The sequence below is a fragment of the Narcine bancroftii genome, chromosome 6 (assembly GCF_036971445.1).
Source record: "Narcine bancroftii isolate sNarBan1 chromosome 6, sNarBan1.hap1, whole genome shotgun sequence".
Lineage (NCBI taxonomy): Eukaryota > Metazoa > Chordata > Chondrichthyes > Torpediniformes > Narcinidae > Narcine > Narcine bancroftii.
The window spans coordinates 84,810,569-84,831,025 of record NC_091474.1 but is presented as its reverse complement, the minus strand read 5'-3'; the positions used below and the strand labels follow the sequence as shown (position 1 = coordinate 84,831,025).

At 41.1% G+C, this 20,457-nt stretch overlaps 1 protein-coding gene across 19 annotated transcripts in view; it reads left to right on the top strand.

The window, feature by feature from the left end:
• The window catches only part of LOC138736303 (craniofacial development protein 2-like), a 332,554-nt gene that overhangs the window by 2,372 nt on the left and 309,725 nt on the right, over positions 1 to 20,457 (top strand). For 16 of the 19 annotated variants that reach the window (XR_011340208.1, XR_011340214.1, XR_011340216.1 and 13 more), the window contains exon 1: positions 10,011 to 10,339. The exons of 1 other annotated variant lie outside the window; for it this stretch is intronic. The gene's annotated coding sequence lies outside the window, so the exon portion shown is untranslated. Of the gene's footprint in view, positions 1 to 10,005; positions 10,340 to 17,905; positions 18,094 to 20,457 lie in introns of those variants that run through there. 2 more of the 19 variants (XM_069885582.1, XM_069885587.1) reach the window with 2 other exon arrangements.

The following is a 20,457-nucleotide window of genomic DNA, read 5'->3' as shown; positions in this document are numbered from 1 at the left end:
CCATGAGCTTATCAAATTCCCCACTGAGTCCCACTGCCTGGCCTTGGCCCCATCACCTTTGATGCCCTGGCTAATCAGGAACCTATCAATCTCTGTCTTAAATACACCCAATGACCTGGCCTCCACAACCGTGTGTGGCAACAAATTCCACAGATTTACCACCCTCTGACTGAAGAAATTCTGATGATTCTCTGTTCTAAGTGGATGCCCTTCAATCATGAAATTGTGCCCTCTTGTCCTAGACTTTCCCACCATGGGAAACAACCTTTCTACATCTAACAACACCTTTCAACATTCAAAATATTTCAATGAGATTCCCCTGCCTAAATTCAAATGAATACAGGCCGAGAGCTGTCAAACACTCCTTGTATGTTAACTCTTCCATTCCCAGAATCATCCTTATGAATTTCTTCTGGACCCTCTCCAACATCAGCACATCTTTACTTAAATGAGGAGCCCAAAACTTCTCACAATACTCCATGAGGTCTCACCAGTGCCTTATAAACCCTCATCGTCACATCCCTGCTCTTATATTCTATTCCTCTTGAAATGAATGCCAGCATTGCATTTGACTTCTTCACCAGCAAGTACCGAGAGCTCAGATGGCTGGGCAGTCAGAAGCTTGGATGGGTGTGGCCAAAAATAGGGGAGGGGCAACATTTATACTGGTCAGATCGAAAACATGCAATTTTTTTGGCCAAAAAAAGGCAGGGGGAGGGTCAACTGTAACACTGGGTTGACTATTACATGAGTATATATGGTAATTGTTAGGCGTGACCAACCTTTTAATTTTTAATTTAGATGTACAGCACAGTAACAGGACATTTCGGCTCACGAGTCTGTGCCGACCAATGAACTTATACCCCCAGTACGTACTGTGACAGATCATGTTATATTTTATATTGTATACAGATACATTTTAAAGGAGATAAGTTGTGGCAGGTTTTTTTTAGTGTAGGTCACAAACAAACACTTCAAAGCAGATCTCATTTAAAATGCGAGAGCTCTGCTCAAGCCAGACAGTTCAGGCTCTGAGTGCCTTTGCAAAACCTTTGAAGAAGGACTTCATAATTAGGTATTAATTGGACATGGTGTGGAGTAATGGATTATTGTTTTGGAAAGCAACAGATGAATGAACTTGGAAGATTAGGTCTGGAGCTGCAGCCTGTCTGAGTGCAGTTGGCTGTTCTAAGAGAGTCATGTGGTTTTCTCAGAGAGAGAGAGAAAATTCAGTTCTACAGTTCAGCAGCAGCAGCTGGGCCTAGAACAGGACAAGCTGCAAAGCTTGTGGAAAAACCCCATTTTGAAAACGGGTTGTGAGTTCTTAGTTCAGCCTGGTCAAAGCCCTTGTAGTTCACACAACAGGAGATGGCTGGCTGTATTATTTTTCACTTGAAATTAGGGAAACAAAAAGAAACTCTGTGGTGACCTGAAAGAAAGAGTTTATCATCTGGAAAACCCTGATGGGGCAAGTTTCTTTGGCAAGACACTGAAGCGGCTGATCTGAAGGAATCAGTTGTGGGTGTCCAACGAGCAACAAATCTCTCTCTGAAAACCGACAAGAATCTTCCTGAGTGGTAACCGTTTACCTTTCAAGCACCAAAGCCTGATGAAATTCATAAATGTTAAATTCTGTGCACGGATTAAAAATTGGCTGCAACTAGTGAACTTGGAGGAGTGAGAAGTGAGATTGGACTATGAATTAAAGAACTTTTCTGAACTTATACACACATTGCATTCATGTGCGCTTAGAATTAGAAGGGGTTAAGTTAATAGTAATAAGTTAAAGTGTTATCCTGTTTTCATGTTTAAAGATAATTAAAAGCAACTTTTGTTTAAGTATCCATTTGTCTTGGTGAATTTATATTGTTGTTGAGTTTTGGAGTCCTCTGGACTCATAACAGTATACATGGGCTGAAATGTCTAAATTAAACATTAAAAGTTGGCCACCCCTGAATTCTATAATGTTATTGTTCATCTTTTGGGCGGCTCTGTGGAGAGGGAGGTACCTGCAGATGCAGTGATAGTAAAATGTTTTCAAAGTATGTGACTGAAAATAAAGTAAAATGTTTAAGGTTTATAATTCATGTTTGTTTAGTGTAAGTACAGTATCATATTTTTGCCTCTTGTCTTTTAACTGTTTATTCTTAATGCGGGTGTATTAGGTATTGTAAGAGTAAATCTCAAGCAACTAGAAAATGCACTTATCCTGTCCCCATAGGTACCAAATACCAGGCGCTTTTACTATACAATGACAGTCAAATGGGTTACCCTTTACAAATATACACTGCAGCTTTTTAATCTCTCTTTCCTTCATTATAGACTCAGTAGTTTCATGACATCTGTTCGGCTAACTGTTTTAAATTTTCCTCATTTCTCTCGCTGAGTAACAGGTTTTTTTTTTCTGAAATGATATCTCACTGAGATGTTCAGTGTAAGGTGAGATAAAAAGTTCCTTACAAGGGCGAGATGGCATCTTCACAGATAGGAGGAATATTTGACAGAAAGATCCACTGCTCGAATTGCTTTTGCAATGAATGCATATATTATTCATCGATATTATCTCTGCACAACACTGAGTTGCCTTTGCCCTGGTTCTGGCTGGGTTACTGTGAATCAACTTTCAACTCAGTGGCTAATGGACAACAGGTGTAAATGTGCTCAGAGCATGTTTTATATCATTTAGTGTGTCCAGTAGCAGAGTTGAAGATTTTATTTTGGCTTAACCATCTCTTGCTTAGGGGTAGAGCTGCTGCCTCCCAATGTTCAAACCCAGCCTTGGGCACTGCTTGCGTGGATTTTGCATGTTCTTGAACATAAAGGATTTTTTCTCTGCTCTTTGATATATTGATTGGCTTGAGATATTCAAGATTCAAGAAACAAAAAATATATTGCACAAAATTTCCTTTAGTCTCTCGTAAGGCAAAGATTTGCCATAAGCGGAAATTGCCTGGGACTCCTTAAAGTCAGAGAAAGAGAAGGAAAAGAGAGTCACCCCCCCCCCCCCAGAGTCACAGAGTATCCGTGGATTCGCCTCCAGTACTCCCACAGCCTTCGCAGCCACACACACAGAGTCCAGACCCAATCATTAACAACCCGAGCTCCAGATCTGAACCCTGATCAGGAAGCTCTCAGCACCTAAGCACCCTCTCGCAGCACAATTCCAGTATAATGAGTTGGGAGGCTAATTTGATTGATTTTAATGGGTGCAGTTTAAATTATCTTTGTATTTGGTTAATAATTTTGATTTCTAATTTTTTGATCATTATTGTTTAGTATCTGTCAAAATTGGAAGGTTGAGCATGACTGTGATGTATGTGCCCACCAGATGGCAGTGCTGTCCTGTGTTGGTGGCGTTGTGCTGACTTCTGTGTCATGACAAGATTGGATTTAAACACAATAAGGATTTTTTAAGTACAATTTCCATTAATTTGGAATTAAAACAACAGTTTACCCATATCCTAAATGAAAGATCATTAGCTTGAATGATTTCTTAATTGGTTTATAATGTTCAAGGCTATGTCATGTGACTAAACGCAAAGCTAGTTTTAATATCGTATGCAGAAAAATGTCCCAAGATGCTTCAATCGTTGACACCAAGCAATGTCAGGAGAGATCATCAAAAGACTGGTCAAACAGGCTTTAAGTCTTTAAAGGAATGGATTTTCAGGAGTAAATTCCAGAACACAAGGCCTTGGTAACTGAAATCATGGCTTCAAGTCGTCAAGTGATTCGGGGAGGCTTGAGAGAGCTGAAAGGATTATACAGGTGGCGAAGTGCAAGACCATGGCACAGTTAGGATAGCGGTTAGCTCAACTCTATTACAGTGCCAGCGACCTGGGTTTGAATCCAGTGCTTTCTGTAAGGAGTTGAACATTCTCCCTGTGTTTGCATGGGTTTCTTCCAGGGGCTCCAGTTTCCTCCCTTTCTTCAAAACATACAGGTGTTTTAGATTAATTGGGGTATTTGGACAGCACAGGCTCATGGGCCAGAAGGGCCTGTTACCGTGCTAAATTTAAAATAAATTAATTTCAATTTTCAAAAAATCATGACACATGACATAATTTTGGGGCCTTTCTTTTCCTTCTTTCTAATGTCTCAACTCCATCTTGTTCACAATGATTCCTCTTGGAACCAGACACCACCTTCTTGGCTCTGAAACATCCCAGCCACATATTTTGCTTCAAGCAGAAACAGTCACATCTTTCAGAATGCAGCTCAAGAGTTAATGAGTTGGCATTTGAAAATGCAGTGGAATCCACAGAACCATTGCTGTTCACCAGTGGTTCTCAACCTTTTCCTTTCCACTTGCATACTACATGAAGTATCCCCTATGTCATAAGTGCTCTGTGATTGGTAAGGGGTTGCTTCAGGAGGTATGTGGGTGGAAAGAAAAAGTTTGAAAACCACTGTTTTAATCATACCTAATTGACTCATTATGTGCACGATTTCAAAATTCCAAAGGAAATGGGCCAATGACAATTTTTCCCAAGCAAAATATTTCAGTAACAATTCTCTTCCCGCACACATACCACCTGAAGCAATCCCGTACCAATCACAGAGCACCGATGGCTTAGGGATTACTTAAAGTGGTATGTGAGTTGAAAGAAAAAGGTTGAGAAACCACTGCAGTATTCACACATCTGAAGGAGCCTTTTGGTATCTCCTGTGTCTCAGCATTTTCCTGAAGCAACCCTGTATGCCTGACCCGGGTTCAAATATTTATCAATTTACTTGTGTGTACTTTTTTTGTGGATGGTTCTCAGCCTTAACCATTCCTCCTGGTAAATGTTTCTGTCTCTGACAAGTACCAGCACTGCCAACAGTCACTGAGCCAATATATCTGTGTCAGAGGACAGGAAAGTCTACATGACAGAGGGAAGAAGCTTCAGTAATTTTTTTCTGCCTAAAATGGACGTTATTCACAATAAGTAAAACACAAAAGTCTGCAGGCGTTGTGGTTGAAGTAAAAACACAATGCCGGAGAAGGTCAGCAGGTCAAACAGCGAACTTGATATAGCAAAGGTAACAATACATAACCAACATTTCAGGCTTGAGCTTTTTATCAAGTACTTGCACAGCATTGACGAATCTCTCTCACTGCTCCCCATCTCTAATCCCTGCTGCTCTCAGGCTTTGTGACCAGACTCACTTCCACAGCCATATTGCCTTCCTCGGTACTTGCCTCCGCTCCCATCTTGTGCCTCGTGACTTCCAGTTCCGATTCCAGGCCTCCTATTTTGGCTCCCACAAGGATCTTGAGTACCTGCACAGCATTGACGAATCTCTCTCACTGCTCCCCATCTCTAATCCCTGCTGCTCTCAGGCTTTGTGACCAGACTCACTTCCACAGCCATGTTGCCTTTCTCGCCATTTGCCCCCACTGCCATCTTGTGTCTTGTGGCTTCCAGCTCCAGTTCCAGGCCTCCCAGTTTGGCCCCCACAAGATCTCAAGTGCCTGCACAGCGTTAACTGCTGATCTCTTTATTTCTCTCACTGAAATGAAGGGCTCAACCCAAAACCTTGGTTATGCATCTTTATCTTTGCTATATAAAGTACACTTTGACCTGCTGAGTTTCTCCACCATTGTGTTTTTATTGACAAGAAATTATTTACAAAGGGAAAACCATTCAAAGTCTCCTCCCACCCTTAGTTTCGTATCCATGCATTCCAACACTCTACATTGGCTCATCCACTTCTAATGAGACTCAATGTTAACATTTCAGGGAGCAAACAATACAACAGTGAACCTTGGCTTATTTCAGTAAGGTCACGTGTTGATTCCAGTTGAAGTTAATTTACAGTTTACAGTGGATCATTGGTAGAGAGAGCTTTTATAACATTGTGAGTTGCTGGGCCATTTCACAAGGCATTTTCACATCTGAGTTCGTTGCTCTGGGTATTGGGCCATATGTTGTGTGGGCTGGTTAAGGTTTTACATTTCAGTAGTGTATAAGATCGATTTTTGTCATTGATGAAAGGATAGTTCCATTATCACCCTCCTGGTTAGATTTTTTAATTGTAGATTGATATAATTAACTAAATACAAGTTCTCTGTTGTTTTGGTGGGGGCACTGCACTAGTGACACCTCTGTGTCTCTACAGGCAAACAAATTTTGTGTGTTTTGTGTACATGACAATAAAGGAACCTTGAGAAGATTAAGTTTTATTCCCATAAATATGACTGTGATGCCCCTGTTTTTCATTATAAATAAAATGGTTCAACTTTCATTTTTTTATATAAGCCAACACATGCTTACACTGAATTGGATTATTAAATCCCTGTACATTAGAAGTTGCAAAATTCAAATTAGACATTTCTTTACCCCAACATTACAATCTTCACACAAATGCAGAATATTGCTCCCCTTGCAAAAAAAATCCCTTCTAAATAAAAAGAAACCCCAACTAAAAAAAATTTCTGTATCACAAACTTCAATAATGGAGTAACTCCCCAAAAATCTGGGTGTGGTAAAACCCACTAGTGGCAGATGACTATTAAAAGCTTCAGTGCCATCCACCCCCACCCCCCCCCCCCCCAGTCAAACTATTCCAAAGTACTTAATCAAACACATTCAACCCAACGATTCCAGTCCCAAAGACTGTTCTGGATCTTCAATGTCAAGAAGACTCTGTGTCAATTCAACCTTCTTTCCATTCTTCCCATTCCCATTTACCTTCCTTTTAGGCGATGATAATGGTGACCGTCCACTTCCTTATAAATCTGGCAACAAATTAGCTTAGAGTAATACATCATGATCATTCCCAAAGAATTGAGACTGAAAATTTCCATAAAAAGCTTTCAATACAGCAGGATAACGAAAGGCAAATTTATAACCCTTTCTCCACAATACTTCTTTAGCTGAATTAAATTATCTATGCCTCTTAATAATTTCTTGACTCAAATCAGCATAAAAAAAACACTCTATTGCCCTGAACCATCATTGGAGCCTGGTTTTGTCGAGCCTTTTGAACTGCAATCCGCAATATAATTTCTCTATCCCGGTATCTCAAGCAGCGAATCAAAACTGCACTTGATAGTTGGCCCGGAAAAGACTTCTTCCTCAATGCTCTGTGTGCCCAGTCCAATTTCAGACCATCCAGAAAAAATTCACTACCCAGCACACTTCTTTAAAAATTTCACCGGGTCTGAACCTTCAATATCTTCTGGAAGACCTATTTTTACATTATTCCTCCGACCTTGATTTTCTAAAGAATCAAGCTTCTTCCAAGGTTCCTTCTTCTGGATCCCCCAATCCACAAAAGAGTCCTCCACTTTTTCCATTTTTCTCTATTTCGTTCCACTTGATCTTTACATTCATAAAAAGCCTCTTCAATTTTAAAGAAATTTTCCTGTACAGTATCCACCGCCTTTAAACATTTATTAACATCATTTTTAACCACATTCATATCATTCTTCACAGAAGAAATTTCTTCACAAATATTATTCATTTTAATTTTAATTTCCATAAATCCCTGATTTAACTGTGTAGACATCTGTACTGACATATTTTCCATCTGATGAGCAATCCCTTCCAGAATAGTAAATACAGAATCCAGTCCAGGTTCTACAACTCCTTCTTGAGTCCTACTTTCCTTAACCACAGCCTCCAAAGTAAATTCCTCCTGCCTTGGCTCCAGCAAGGCAGGACTTCCTTCTTCTTCAGCAGTGTTGGCTACTTGTCCAGTGCGGCTACGGGTCTGCATCACCGCGCATGCCCAGGAGCATCGCCAGCTGCACAGGCACAGCACTGCGCGCCCCTAGACCACCAGTCACTACAACGGGCTTGCGCAACTGTCCTCGCTTGGCTGACCTGCCCGCGCATACGGCTTCACGTGCACGCGAGTCAGAGTTGGCCGAGCCCAAAACAATGCTGGCACCATCTTGTGATTGCAAGGTTGACGCCGGAGTTTTCTCAGCTGGCCTGGAATACGTTGAGGTTTGAAGGCTCCTGCAGACGACTCCATTGACATGGAAATATGCACAAGGTGGACTTCGGTTGCCTCATTTTCAAAATTATTATGAAGCTGCACAGTCGAAGTTTGTTAGTAGAATGATGGATATTAATCAACCTCCTAGTTGGGCCAAGGTGGAGTTAGCCTGTATTTCTGAATTTGATGTTCTCCAGTTTATATATGTGGAATTTGAATTTATTGTGGGGATATGATATGCTGGTATGAAAACATTTATTAAAGATATGGGTTAAAAGAAATGATGTTATAGGAACAAAGGGTAAATTATCAATCCAAACTCCATTATATCAAAATCAGCTTATTCCTTTTTCAATGTTTAATAGGTATTTAAAGAGATGGAATTCTCAGGGTATAAAAGTGATTCAGAATTGTTTTGAAGAGGGACAGTTTCTTTCTTTTAATCAATTGAGGGAGAAATTTGGTATACCAGTAAATTCTTTATTTGTGTATTATCAACTGAGAGCTTTGATAAGGGATAATTATGGTAAAGAGATGAGTTTACCTAAGTTAACAAAATTTGAATCTTTGATTTTCGATATGCCAAAGAGAGGTTTTATTTCAGATATGTATCGATTGTTACAGGAAACTATGGATAAACTGAATTTGGAGAAATCTAGAAATAAATGGGAAAGCGATTTAACTTGTGTTATACCTCAAGAGGATTGGGAGGTTATGTGTCATGAAGGGGTGACTAAATTGACTAATGTAAGATATGGTTTGGTTAATTATAATTTTTTCCATCAGTTATACTTGACTCCTGAGAAATTGAAAAAATATGGATTTAGTAATTCGGATCTTTGTTTTAGATGTGGGTTAAGTACTGGAACTTTTTTGCATGTAGTTTTGGTTCTTTGATAGGTACAACCATTTTGGGAAAAAGTTAGGTTGGTTTTGGAGAAATTATTTAAAATTAAATTACCATTAGATCCATAGATTTTTTTTGTTGGCCCAGAGAGCCACGCTGTTCCTTTTAAAATGGATATAGACATCAAGAGAGCAAGAACCCTGGGGACATAAATGAACTACGTTGGAACTGTGAAAGTCAGCTCACACTGTTATAAAACAAACAGCAGAACCAATTTAGCATACAACAGTTTCTTTATTCAACCTTGATAGTGTTAGCAGGAGAAGGGATACAAAGAAAGAGTTCAGTAACTCGTTCTCTACCCTGAGCCCCAACTCAAAGCATACGGAGTGTTCATCCCTGCTTTATATGCTTTATACGGGTTATATGGTTTCTTTGACTGTTTTGGGGTTGATAAGTTTCAAATAGGATTTGTACATTTGGCGTGATCTGTGGCACGAAAATGTGTAGCAATTACTTGGAAAAACAATGTAGAGATTAATATAGTTCGTTGGCATAATGAATTGACATCTTGTATTTATATGGAGAAAATAATATATAAATGTACATGATAATTACTCTTTTTTTGTTAAAATGTGGTCATCTTATTTAGAATATATGGGTTTGGAAAATCTTAAAATATTGTATATGTTTTATGTTTTCTTTTTTGGCTCCCCTTGAGGGGGCTGGCTGAGGTGGAGGGGAGGGAGAGGGGTTTACTATATTGTATAAAAACCTTTTTTTTGTTGTTGTTATTGATTTTACATTGTTTTTAAAAGTTTTAAATAAAGTTTAAAAAAATAAAATGTTTGGCTGTTGACTTAGAGTCTCCTCGCTCCAGTTTTGTGAAAGAATAAGCTTAACGAATATGTTTAACAAAGGGTTAATAAATTAGGTGAGAACTTATAGCAGTTTCCTTGTAACATGGTGGGAATGTAATTGGCTTCTAACATGACCTTCCCTGTGCTACAGTGAGATTGGAACAAACACCAGAAATAATGTAGCAATGTAAATACACCAAGAGAAAGGACACCCTGACATTTTGCAGCTGTCTGCAGGCACTACAAGGGAACATGTTGTGTAATAACAGATGCATGCAACTCGTGTGAAACCTGCAGGGTCTCATCCAGACTCCTCCCCAAAGGCATATAAAGCAGGGATGAACACTCCGTATGCTTTGAGTTGGGGCTCAGGGTAGAGAACGAGTTACTGAACTCTTTCTTTGTATCCCTTCTCCTGCTAACACTATCAAGGTTGAATAAAGAAACTGTTGTATGCTAAATTGGTTCTGCTGTTTGTTTTATAACAGTGTGAGCTGACTTTCACAGTTCCAACGTAGTTCATTTATGTCCCCAGGGTCCTTGCTCTCTTGATGTCTATATTCCATTTTAAAAGGAACAGCATGGCTCTCTGGGCCAGCATTCTCTCAGAGCTTTGGGAAGCAATCAGGGCCATCAAAGACATAGACCTATGTGGTTCGTCACATCATCCATTTGCAGTGAAGGACCAGAGACCACCAAGGTAACTCTATTTTTTTGACTGCTTTCTGCAGCTGCATTTTGTCTCTCGTTTTGAGGTGATGTTTCAAATTTTAAATTTAATCATGCAGTATTTCTGGCCCATGAGCCCTTGCTGCCCCAAATGCACCAATTAACCTACAAATTCTGTATATTAAATTCTAACTCATTGAGTTAAAGGGGCCCGTGATCCTGTTAAATGGGTAGTGTCATTGGGATTGGTAACTAGGAGAATGTGATAATGAGAATGGGAAACTTATTGAAAATATATAAACACTGGTATCGGTAGAAGTGACTTGTGGTTGTTATAATACATTTGCTGGGGCCTCTAAGAAGTAAACCAATGGCATTTGATCAGATTTGGACCAATGTGTGACTCCATCCCACACAGTCTGACGCAGTCCAAGTAGCTGTCAAGGGTTATCACCATCTCTTCAATGTCATGACGATCTGGGTGCTAGGTTCAAGATAGTCACTGCCTCAGATGCCAGAGGAATTGGTAGAGGTGGGTATATTTGCAACATTTAAAAGGCATTTAGGCAGCTATGTGGAAAGGAAAAGTTCGAAGAGATATGGGTAACTGGCATGGATGAGTTGAGCTGGTTTCCATGCTGTGAAACTGTAAGAGTAAGGCCTCAACCTGACACCAGGCCACAATGAATCACCTCCTTTCTAACTTCCAACTCAAAAGGCAAGAGTGCAATGGCTGATGCTTGACTCTGTCAACAAATGGCAGAACGTTGAACCTCATTGTATTCAGATCAAGTTGCAGTTGCTGGGGTTTTTATTTTGAATTTAATACATACTATGATGCAATAAATTCCAAATATTGCAATTAGACCTATTTTTTTTAAATGCACGGTAAGTGGAATGTTGACATTATCTGCCAATTTCCACCACTTAACCCAAAGACCTGTAGAAATACTTTTCACGCAACAAGCAAATTCTCCCAAACTGAATTCTATGAGATCCCAAGATACAGTCACAACCATTCCCCCCAAAAAAACAAACCTGCCCTCAACTCCCTGTTCTCTCTTTAATAACTCAATTGTATCTAATTTATTATCTTTCCCCTTTTTCATAATAATCTTTGCTGGGCTTGGATCAAATGTATTTGTAGGAGCTTTTGACAAATTTTATTTGAGTTCAAAACCACGAGACTCAGCTGTGTAATCGGATAAAGTGACTGTGCATTATTTTATTTACTTATATGGAAACATTTCAGGACAAATCTGTGTGACTGTCCACAATTAGTTTGGCCACAATGCTGAAATAGATGACTGCAATCGTTTACTCTGTTCAATGTAGTTAAATAATTGCCGTGTTTTGGAAGCTTTGGGACCTCTTGCTTTCTTGCCGTAGCTCTAAGCCTTGCCTTGCCATACATGCTACAGACCTGAATTCTACTTCATCCTCTTGTTGCATCCACCCCTTCAATCAACAATTCATCCAGTTGCTTCTATCAGTCTTGACAAATGGCTCCAATCTGAAACGTTCATTGACCATTTCTCTCCATGGATGCTGCCTGATCCACTGTGTTCCCACAGCTTCTCTTTGTTCATTCAAAATTTCAACATCAGCAGTTGATGTTTTCTCTATCTCTCTCCCTCTCTCTCCCTCCCTCCCTCTCTCTCTGTATACACACACACACACACACACAAAATGGAGACACACACAAACAACGATACTAGAGATTTTAATGTGTGTGCATGTGTCTGTGTGTGTATATCCGTTTTTGTGTGTATGTATCCTGTATTGAGTGTAAATGTGTGAGTGTACATGTGTGTTTTCTATCTAAACACACAGACAGACAGACAGACAGACAGACAGACAGACACACACACACACACACACACACACACACACACACACACACACACACACACACACACACACACCCTAGAGATAGAGAGGTGGATAAAGATGGAGGTGTATTTGATCATGGCAGCAGACCAGCAACAAGCTCAGCGTCTGAGGGACCAACAGGGGCTGCAGGCTGCTGAAGCCTGACTCGTGGGAACCAGGTATCAGGCTGGAATTCAGATTTGAGATTTGAGATTTCAAATTTATTGTCACAGTACATACATGACATCACATACAACCCTGAGATTCCTTTTACTGTGGGTGAGGCAGAATTACCACTTCTTGGTAGTGCAAAAAAAAACTCTATCCAGCGAATACATGTAAACAAATAAAGAAATGTAAACAGATAATGAATGTAAACAAACTGTGCAATACAGAGAGAATTAAAAAAATCAATAATGTGCACAAGTAAGATTGTTGTTGAGGAGTCTGATGATGGAGGGGGAGCAGCTGTTCCTGAACCTGGTGGTGCGAGTCTTGCAGCACCTTTTCCTTTCCTGGTGGCAGCAGCGAGAACAGAGTGTGTGCTGGGTGGTGTGGATCATTGATGATCTCTGCTGCTCTCCGACAGCAGTGTTCCCTGCAGATGTTCTCAATGGTGGGGAGGGGTTTGCCTGTGTTGTCCTGGGCTATGTCCACTACCTTTTTCAGTGCTTTACATTTAGGGATATTGGCATCCTCATACCAGATCACGATGAGCTGGTTTGCACACTATCCACCACACAGCTGTAGAAATTTGTCAGGTGTCATACCAAACCTTCACAAACCCCTGAGGATGAGGAGGCACTGACGTGGTTTCTTCACGACACCATTGGTGTGTTGGTCCAGGAAAGATCCTCCGAGATAGTGATTCCCAAGAACTTAAATTTGCTCCCTCTCTCCATCTCTGATTTCCCTCAATGATCATTGGATTGTATAGCTCTGGCTTTCCCTTCCTGAAGTCAACAATCAGCTCCTTAGTTTTGGTGACATTGAGTGCAAGGTTGTTGTTTGTGCACCATTCAACCAAGTTTTCTATCTCCCTCCTGTATGCTGACTCATTGCCTTTCTCTGTATGTCCCACTACCAGGGTATTGTCAGAAAATTGATGTTTTTTTTTGTCATACTGAGCCACACAGTCGTAGGAGCAGGGGGCTAAGAACACACTCCTCTGTTGCTCTGGTACGGATGGAGATCTTGAGGAGATGTTCTTACCAATCCTCACTGATTATATTTTGATGGTGAGGAAATCCATGATCCAATTACACAGTGGGGTGTTAACTCTCTTGGAGTTTGCTGATCATTTTTGTGGGGATGATGGTGTTAAATGCCAAACTGGTTTAGAAGGATCATCCTGATGTATGATTCTTTACTGTTCAAGTGTTCCAGGGCTTTGTGTAGAGCCAGTGAGATGGCATCCACCTGTGAGGATTGGTATGATTGGCGCCTGTTTGAAATAGGGGGGTACCATACCCTGCTAGAGTGAGATATTAAAGATATCCATGAATACATTGGCTAGTTGGTCAACACAGATTTTAAATAGGTACTCCATCTGGGCCGGATGCTTTCCTGAAGACCGCATGCAGGGCATCTTCAGATACGGACAGGATGGGATCATCAAGGGATATGGGGGTGCTGAGGGGAGGTTCTTCGCTGACACTGTCATCAAATCAGTTGCATAAGGCATTGAGGTCCTCTGGGATCAAAGCTTTACTGTCTGCTACTTTACTGGATTTGGCTTTGTAGCAAGTAATGGCATTTAAGCCCTGCCACAGCTGTCATGTGTCCCTTGCTGTTGAAGTAACAGCAGCTATATGAAAGGCACTGTTTGACCTGCTGAGCTTCTCCAGCATTGTGTTAACACTTCAACCACATTGTCTGCAGACTTTCATGTTTTACGCCTGACTACTACAGAACTCTGTGAAATCTCTTCGAGGGATGCCTACCCTGGAGAAGTTCTCTTTTGTTCTCTAAAGGGTGTTCTGTGGGATTCTTTCTCACTGTTCCCCATCCATAATCCCTGTTGCTCTCAAGCTCCATCTTTGATATATAAAGTGCTCGCCCACTGAAAACTAATGATTCCCCGTTCTGACCTGAAACATTAATGGTCTCTCATCCATGGATGCTGCCTGACGAGACAAGTGTTTCCTGCGTTGACACATTTCCAGTGCACTAGCGCTGGCTGTCACCTTTGAGAAATGAAAACAATGGAGGAAATCTCCCATAAGTGTCATGAACAGCAAATTGCATTTAAAAATTTGACATTACCCAGGTTCAGTTTTGCTATCTTGAAGCATTATTATAGATATCAATGAAAAAGTGAAAATTCCACTGATGCAAAACTGAAATCTCATCTGGCAAACCATATCTTGACAGTTTTATCTCAACTGCACTAATGAACCGAATGTTTAAATAATCTGGGACTTAGTAGAGGGTTTGAGATGGTTGTTGGGAAAAATGATGTTATTTCTGCACTTGTTTGGGCAATATTTTCTGCACTTGTTTTGAAAGTGCAGCAATGATGAATAGTTTCACTTGATTTGTGACAGATCTTATTTTGCTAATGTTTGACTGAAAATGAAATTTAATGTGTGCTGAGGAAGTGGAATACTTAAACAGTGTTATCAGTCTCAAATGATCCAGTAATTATTAGAGTCTGCATGCTGGATACTTTGGAATCATTATTGCAAATGTACTAGTGCGACAGTGGCAGGTTTTATGTTTTGCTCGTATTCTTCAAGCCATTCAAAAGAAAAAAAAATGTAATTGATATAATTTTAAGTAAAATTGACATTGAATCCAGAACTTAGAGGTTATACTTGTCAGGAAAGATAGAACAGTCTGGTATTCTTTTCAGTGGGTAAGGGAAACAGCTTTTAAAATTATGCAAGGACTTTTTTTCAGCAGGTGTACAGGGGATGTTTCCACGCCGAAGACCGGATCAAAACTTGGTCCATGAATATTAAACTGTAGGGAGGTACGGATAGAATAGGAATTAGAACAACACTGCTGCAGCGTCAGTGACTGGAATTCGAATCCAGTGCTGTCTGTAAGGAGTTTGCATGTTTCCTCCATGTCTGTGTGGGTTTCCTCTGGGTGATCTGGCTTCCTCCCTTCAAAATGTACTGGGGGTTGTAGGTCAATTGGTGTAAATTGGGCAACACGGACTCATGGGCCGGAAGGGCCTGTTACTGTGCTGTATGTCTAAATTTCAATTCAAACAGAATCCAAATGAGATGGTATAGGTTTTATGCAAACTACTGGAGATGCTCAGCAGGTCAAACATCATTGGTGGAGAGAAATGGATCAATATTTTGTATTGAGACACTGAATTAACACAATTGTAAATTGTGTTATCTTTTTATATGTGGGTATTGATACAAAGACCAGTATTTATTGTCCATCTTGATTATCCCTGAGAGCTGTGGTGGGTTTTGTTTGTGATTTAATACCACTTATTAATTCCCAATCAGTGTGAACTGGTGTTAAATATAATTGAGTGCTTTAATTTTAAATTCCCATTTTCATTTCAAAATCCCTCTGGCCCGGGGGGGGGGGGGGGGAATACCGAACGTTTAAAGGGTGGAGCATGGACTGAAATTGTCAAATATTTTTCATGTACAAGTGTACCCCATTTTACAAAAGTAGAGTGTTCCTCTTAAACCTTTCTTAAGCTGAAATGCCATGAAATGAAGACCCATTCATTACTATTGAAGGCTGTTTTCATAAAATGAAAATCCATTCAAATTTATTTCAGATAGTGAATGCAGGTTTCTTCGTAAAAGCGAATTTGCATAAAGCTAGTATTCATAAAACAGGGTATACCTGTAGACGGCAGGAGAGAATTACAGAAGGAACCAATTAAATGACAGCTTCACAGGGAATGGGGCCCATAAACTTTGAGCAGAGTCCCAACGGAGTCAAGGCCGAAAAAAAAAGGCTGAGAATGACTGGCCAAAACATTCCCTCCCCAAACTTCACCGCTTTCTGCTCATTTGAAATGCTCCTTCCAGCCAGTCTTTGGATAAGCTACGAGTTGTCCAATTCTCTCATGTCTTCTTTTTGTTTTATGTAAAGTTCTGTGCGATTATACTCCTGTGAAGTTCCTTGGAATAGTTTACTGCTTTAAAGGTGCCACATAAGCACAAATTGTTGTTTGGAGTAGGTCTGGTGATGGTTTCATGACCGGAACTTCTATTCCTTATAAAATTCAGGACAAAATATAGCAGGGCCTATTCAGACCTTGCAATTCTGTTTCCTGAGACTGACTGATCCCACAATTATTTATTTATTTGCACATGGTAATTTCAGCCGTTGATACTGTAAACATATTTCATAGAAGCTCTTTCTTTTGTTACTGGTCCATGCCATGAAACAATTGAAAGCATTGTTTAAAACTTCTTTTTCCCCTACAAAGATTTCCTGAAGCAAATATGTTCAGCACTAGAATGGCAAAAAAAACAGCAAATGCTGGAAATCTGGATTAAACAAGTACTGGCTCAACCAGTCAGAAGGCATTTGTGGAGAGAGAAGCAAAGTTAATATTTCATGTCAGTGATCCTGACATATTGACTCTGACTCTCCTTCCATCGATTCTGCCTTGTGAATTATTTCCAGCATTTTGTTTTTACTTTCGGTTCAGTGCAAAGTGATGTGATGAAGCTGGGTTATCAAACACATCATTACATCTGAGAGCGCAGACGAGTAAATGAGAGGTTATTTTCTATTTTATCGGATGAGCAGCATTGAAGACCTTGAAGTTAGATAATGGTAGGCAGTTGAGTTAATTTGCCCCATTGTTTGAGTCGTTACAAGCTAAAAAAGTATAAAACTAGTTGAGTTATTGGGTTACACAACATCAAAACGAGTCCATCAGCTCATAGAGTGTCTTCTAATCTTCAAGGTCTCATTTACACTTTAACATGAATTCTATTTTATTATCCCCACCCCATTTCAGTCAATTCCTTCCACATTAATCAGAACGGTTAGCAAAGTGATCGGGACTTGAGTTCGAATCCAAACGCTGCCTGGAAGGAGTTTGTACATTCTCCCCATGTCTGCATGGGTTTTCCCCAGGGGCTCCGATTTCCTCCCACCCTTCAAAATGTATTGGGGTTATAGGTCAATGGGGTGTAATTGGGCAGCATGGGCTCATGGGCTGGGAGAGCCTGTTATCATGTTGTATGTCTAAATTTAAAAAAAATTTAAATTTAAAAAATTCTACCACTCACTGATGCACCAAGCATAATTTAAAATGCCAGTTAACCACCAATGTGCACATCATTTGGATGGGGGAGGAAACTGGAACATCTGAAGAAAATCCATGGGGAGAGAGTCCAAACTCCAAACTGACAACAGTAAAGCTTGCTGGAGCAATGATGATTGCAATGAATGGCGCAGTGTTCTAAATGCTGTTCAAGCCATGAATCAAACCAGCTTCCTGTCTGTCCACACTTGCTGTGGTCTCAGAAACTCAGTCAAAATAATAAAAGACTGATGTCTCTTTGGTCATACTCTTAATCCCCTCTCCCGTGGAAATGATAAAGTTTGTGAACATGTCAAAATCAGAATCAGAATTTATCGTCATGAACATGTCACAAAATTTGTTGTTTTGTGGCAGCATGTCTGTGCAAACATTTACATTACAAAATAAATAAAAAATAGTGCAAGAAAAAGTCAAAGTAAATAGTACCTGTGGTTCATTGATCATCTAGAAATCTGACAGCAATGGGGAAGAAGCTATCCATGTGTCACTGAGTGCACGTCTTCAGGCTCCTGTACCTTTTTCCTGATGATAGCAGAGTGAAGAGGGCATGGTTTGGTGGTGGGCGCTTGAGGATAGAGGCTGCTTTGATTAAGACACCACCTCTTGTAGATGTCCTCGATGGAGTGAAGACTGGTGTCCTTAATCACAGGGTGAGTTAACAACCCTCTGGAGTTTTTCCTTGTCCTGAGCGTTGAGACCTCCATACCAGATAATGATGCAACCAGCCAGAATGGTCTCCATGATACACCTGTGGATGTTTTTGAGAGTCTTCAGTGACAGAACAAATCTCCTCAAACTCCTCATGAAGTATAACCACCATGCAATATACATTGTACAAAGTATGTCCCATCAGATTCAAGGCCAGTATCTTTCCAGCTATCATCACTCTTGACTGGACCAGCAATAGGCAGAAGATGATCTCTCGTTCTCACTAAACTACCTCAACATGGACCTTGCCCCATTTTAACTGCATGTTTCTCTGTAACACTATGTTTGCACTTCCTCTTATACTTAGGGATGAGTTGCATGGTTAGCTCACAAAACATATTTTTAAATTGTATTAGAAACTCAAAAGTGCTAGGAGTTCGCGCAGCATCCAGAGGAGGTAAAGATATATAACCGATGTTTCAGCCCTGAATCTTTCTTCAAGGTATGAACAAAAAGTAGGCAGGCTCATTGTATCTTCAGAAAATGACAGTAATACCACAGAAACAACTGTCCATATAAACACCTCTGTTTCGACTCCTTCGTTTCACTCTCTTTAGACCCATTTGTTTCCATCCCTCTGTTTAGACACCTCTGTGCCCACTTCTCTGTTAGCTCACCTATTTTCACCCCTCTTAACCGAACTCCTGTTATGACCCCTCTGTTTCGACCCCTCTGTTTCAACCCCTTCCATCCACTCATCTGTTTAGACCTCTCTGTTTCCACCCTTCTGTTTAGATGTCTCTGTGTCCTCCCCTCTGTTACCTCACCTATTTTCACTCCTCTTATTCGAACCCTTGTTTTGACCCCTCTGTTTCAATCCATCTGTTTTGACACCTCTGATTTCAAAACCTCTCTTTCAACCCCTCTCTCTTGACCCTTCTCTCTGGACCCCTCTCTCTGGACCCCCCTCACTGGATGCCCCTCTCTGGACCCCCTCTCTGGACCCTCCTCTCTGGACACCCCTCTCTAGACACCCCTCTCTTGATCCCCTTCTCTTGACCCCCTCCTCTCGACCCCCCCTCTTGACCCCTCTGTTTTGTTCCTTCTGTTTCTACACCTCCATTTCGATCGCACTGTTTCCAACCATCCATATAAACCCCTCTGTTTTGACCCCTCTGTTTCGACCCCTCTGTTTCGACCCCTCTGTTTCGACCCCTTCCATCCACTCCTTTGTTTAGACCTCTCTGTTTCCACCCTTCTGTTTAGATGTTTCTGTGTCCTCCCCTCTGTTACCTCACCTATTTTCACTCCTCTTATTCGAACCCTTGTTTCGACCCCTCTGTTTCAATCCATTTGTTTTGACACCTCTGATTGCAAAACCTCTTTCGACCCCTCTCTCTCGACCCCTCTCTCTGGACCCCCCTCGCTGGATGCCCCTCTCTGGACACCCCTCTCTAGACACCCCTCTCTCGATCCCCCTCTCTCGACCCCCTCCTCTCGACCCCCCCTCTCGACCCCTCTGTTTTGTTCCTTCTGTTTCAACACCTCCATTTCGACTGCACTGTTTCCAACCATCCATATAAACCCCTCTGTTTTGACCCCTCTGTTTCGACCCTTCTGTTTTGACACCTCTGTTTCGACCCCTCTCTGTTTCGACCCCTCTGTTTCGACCCCTCTGGTACAATCCCTCTGTTTCAACACCTCTGTTTCGATCTCCCTGTTTGACTCCTCTGATTCGACACCTCCGTTTCGATCACTCGCTTTCCACCCTTCCATATAGATCCCTTAGTTTCGACCCATCTGTTTCGACCCCTCTGTTTCGACTTCCCTGTTCAACTCCTCTGATTCAACACCTCCGTTTTGATCACTCACGTTCAACCCCTCCATATAGATCCATTAGTTTCGACCCATCTGTTTCGACTCCTTCCTTCAACTGAGCTCTTTAGACCCATTTGTTTCCAACCCTCTGTTAGCTCACCTATTTTCACCCCCTCTGTTTCGACCCCTCTGTTTCGACCTCTCTGTTTCAACCCCTCTGTTTCGAGTCCCCAGTTTTGGACCCCCTGTTTTGAGCCCCCTGTTTCGAGCCCCATGTTTTGAGCCCCCTGTTTTGAACCCTCTGTTTCCATTTCCCGGTTGCAGCTTCCTGTTTCATCCCCCGTTTCCAATCCCTGTTTCCACCCCACGTTTCCACCCTCCCGTTTCTTCTCCTCTGATTTTGCTCATCAGTTTTGACCCCTCTTTTTCAAACTCTCTGTTTAGATGCCTTTGTTTCCACCTGTCTGCTTCGACCCCTCTGTTTTGACCTCTCTGTTTCTACCCCTTCCATCCACTCATCTGTTTAGACCTCTCTTTTTCCACCCTTC